The sequence below is a fragment of the Aythya marila genome (genome assembly GCF_965140915.1).
Source record: "Aythya marila genome assembly, chromosome: 5".
NCBI lineage: Eukaryota > Metazoa > Chordata > Aves > Anseriformes > Anatidae > Aythya > Aythya marila.
In genome coordinates, this window is record NC_139046.1 from 3,608,303 (window position 1) to 3,612,152 (window position 3,850).

At 47.9% G+C, this 3,850-nt stretch overlaps 1 long non-coding RNA gene across 1 annotated transcript; it reads right to left on the reverse strand.

Moving 5' to 3' along the window:
* Positions 1-315: 315 nt before the first annotated feature.
* On the reverse strand, positions 316-2,991 carry LOC309878285. The gene is made up of 4 exons (XR_014317519.1): positions 2,863-2,991; positions 2,223-2,376; positions 1,798-2,083; positions 316-357 (listed from the first exon to the last, which is right to left on the reverse strand). It is a non-coding gene; the product is annotated as an uncharacterized lncRNA (long non-coding RNA).
* Between the last annotated feature and the right edge of the window lie 859 nt (positions 2,992-3,850).

Here is a 3,850-nt window from a genome sequence, read left to right on the forward strand (position 1 = left end):
GGTGGGAAACGAGGGGCTGAAAATCTGCTCCCAGCCCCAATGTACTCTGAAGGGCTCATCCTGGTGCCGACACCGAGGGCCTCTCTGGCCTCGGGTGAATCATTTAACACCCACATAAACATACCCAGCCACGCAGCTCCTCCCCACGCCACAAGCCCTTACCTACTCATTACATTAAGCTCGCTCTCGACTTCCTCGCTCAGCCCTGGCTGTGGGTGCTGAATTCTTAGAAATCTGGCCCGGAGCTATTTTGGATTGGCCCCGCAGAGCGCAGCAGGAAAGGCAAACCTCAGCTCGTGCGTGCAGCGTGCAGGGCACAAAAGGGGGCAGATCCCGACGGATTCACAAGAGCCTCAACTGTGGAAGAAAAGGGAAAAGTTATGCGGGCATTAGGGCACTGCTTCTGGTGTATTTTGAGTCTTTGCTGAGTGGAGCCTTTAATCTCCGCTGAGTAGAGCTTTTGTGAAGAGGGTCTTAAAGATTGGGAGAGAAATCGACAGACAGAGGCAACATCACAGACCAAAATCATAGCATGAGTTACTGCTGGTCATAAAAGAGTGAGCGTTGCTAAGCGTGATACCCAGATGGAGGAGATTCGGCCACCAGTGCCTCTCACACACCACATTTTTCCCTCTTAGCCAGTACAGGCATCTCATCTCCCCTGTGCTTCTTTCTCAGGATCATTTCTGCACTGGAAAACAAGCCGTGGAAGTCACATTCCACGTATTGAGTCAAATCAGCTAAGTAGGATATTGCACGGTGTTTCAGTCCAGAGAGAGGGAAGAGAGAGAGCTCTTTACACTGAAATAACTAAAAGCTTCTAGCGTGACACAAAGGCAAACTTCACTAACCTTTAATTTTCCCCACTTCTTTACTGCGCACAGATCCAATGAAATCAAATGAGATAATCCCAGCCTGGTGCAGCCTGGAAGCAGAGGTGAAAACCTCCCAGAGCTCACACAATCAGAGCGGAGCTCGGACATTGTCGACTTCCCCCTCAACTATTTCCAAATAAAACACTTTTGTTGCTTGCTTGCTCCTGCCAAATGAGCTAACAATAAAAGAAGGAACTTGCAAAGCTCCTATCCACAGGAAAAAAAAATAGAAAGGGAAAAAGAAGTTGAGGATCTTAGGAAAAAACAAAAGGAAAAAAATATTAAAAAGAAAAAGAAAACACGAAACGAGAGGCCAGATCCTCTGGCTGGAGTAAAGCAGCGTAGGCCCAGCTCTGTTGCTTTACCCCAGGCAAATTGTGGCGTGGTGCTATTCTGCATTTCTCAGGGGTAGGGGGTGGTCTCCACTGGAAGATTGCGACACTGCAGGATACTTTTCCATATTAAAAAGGCGCTTTGGAGCGTTTTGTCTATTGCCAGGTTTTGGGTTTATTGAGGACTCATTTGGCAGAGCCATCCTGGAAGAACAATACAGATGTTTTATGGAGAAATAAACTGGGACTTGGGCTGGATTCTTTCAGCGCTGAATTCCACCTAATTTGGAGGGAGGAATGGCTCTTTTAATGAAGGGTGCAATCAAAACCTGTAGGAAAAGCCAATATGCCCTGGGCAAAGAGAGCAAGAGATATACTGCCCCTCTCTGCTTCAGCAGCCCAGTAAATTCTGGTCTCTTTAGCAGAGAGAAAGCCTCCCTTCTCACACCCGTCTTCACACAGGGAACCGGAGTCACCTCTCCCCTCCACAGCCTCAGCTGAGCCTCAGAGAGGGAGTGCTGGCCTCTCAGCAACGAAGGGTCTTTGCAAATTACCTCTGCCACATCTTTACGTGGAGCTGATCCACTCACCTGTGGAGAACACAGGGCTTTGTGAGCTCTCCCTCAGCAGGGATCCACAGTCCTCGTCTTAATTGGCAGCATTTTTCGCTCAGCAGCTCCTGGAGCACCCAGGGATGATGCAGGACCTTCACTCATGAGAAGCTGCAAGGAAAGGGCTGAAAAAGTTGAATCTCCACTGACAGACAGCTATGGCTGGGCAGGCTGGACTCCCTTCCTCGCTAGGAAGGCAATGCCAGAAGACTGAAATCTCTGGGTTTGTTGTTTACTGTCAGCTATTTCTTTTCATCAGTTGTGCCTAATAAAAAAGCCAGCTTGATTCACTGCCTAATCCACTTTTTTTAGCCCCCACTCCACACGTAGATGGAAAGGAACACAACGTGAGTACCCGTTCAGCTGTGGCAATTGCCATCTACGGAAAAAAAGTGTTTGCCCACCTTGTGCTTCAGGTCAGCTCAAGTGAGAGGAAAGCCGCAGGCTACAAAGCCTTCTCTGGCTTTTCTTTGGCTTCCTCCTTCCTTCACATCGCACAATTTTTGCTCTTTGCATCATCCATCTCTTCAGATCTTTCTGGGGAGCTCAACACTTCGGCTAGCAAAGCAAAGGAAGAGAGATGTGAGTGCTACCCTGACATGCTTCTCCCAGGGTTATTAGAAGTGGCCAGATGTGCTGGGCTATGCTATGGAAATGGCCACAGTGAAGGACTCCAACAGTGAAATATGGGAACAGAATTCCCACAAGCTCCTAAACACGATGCTGGGGGAAACTGCAAGGTACCAGAAAATAGCCTACAGCCTAGGCAGCTCCAAGGATTTGATAGCTTGCAAGTCAAGGGATTGCCTGCTGGAAAGACAGAGCTTTCAGGAATTGCTTTGGGCCAGCATCTAGCGAGGTAGCTTAGCCTGGCTCAGCTCCAGGAAGCCCCGAAGCACATGCTTAACTTTAACCCTGCAAGAGCCACTGAAATCAGGGCAACAATCAGCACCCACACACTGCACAGACAGCCGGGTGCCTGCTGATTCAGGGAAGCCTGGCTGGCACTTTCCCAGCTGAGCCAGAGCAGTGAAACCAGCTCACCTTCCCTGCTGGAGGCTTGTTCCCTGCTGGGATGCCTCAGTACATCAGGATGCATGGACGGACAGCAATCTCCCTTCCCGAAACCATTTCTAACTTCTTCTCGTTTGTTTCCCTCTCTTTTGAAGTTTCCCTTCTTTTTTTTTTTTTTTTTTTTTTGGTTGGTTGGTTTGGTTTGGTTTTTCTTTTTTTTGACAGCACATGGGATTTTGGAAATCCTTTGGAAATTCAGTTTAGAGGGTAGATATTCAGTTTATTTCTCAGCTCTGGAGTAGAAAACACAGCATTTAAGGCAAGGGTAGAAGGTTCCTTTGAGCCCAATGGAAAACTTGTTCAGAGGATGAGGGACACAGCAAAAACGAGGCGTTGCTTTTGCCTAGCAGCTGAAAAATGACAATACTCAGAACTCATATTTATCTGTTACTGCTACTTCAGACCTAAATACTTATTTTAGTCACCAGTGACAAGCTAACAAGTGCACTCCCCACTCACTACTGGGTTAATAGCTCCCAATCCCTGTTTATCTGACAAATGCAGCGATGGCCAGTTGTACACTGTGCAATACGCAATTTTTGGCCAAGCCTTCCTTTGGTGTCTCTGTTTGCATTTGCATTAACCTGGGGGTATTAACCGGGTCACGTAGACACCCAGGAACATAAACCAACCCGAACACCCAAAAAACACACACCACACGCAGAATCAACACACACAAACCACAGGATCGGGTGCAGTATCCATTGACACAACCAGATTAAACACATACAGACTAGGGGAGTCAAAATACAAACCGTCTGATTCCCACCCACCTCTTTCTGCACAAAGCTGGGTAAGTTGTAAAGCGCCCTGAGACATCACCAGCTTACTGCCCCTACCAGGTACCAGGAGCTTTAGTCCCTTGAAAATAAGGTCCTGTCCAGGTAGGGCAATTCCTAGCCCTAAAAAGATTTCTGGTATGACCCCTGGTGTAAATCCCACTGAAATCCAAGTCCTT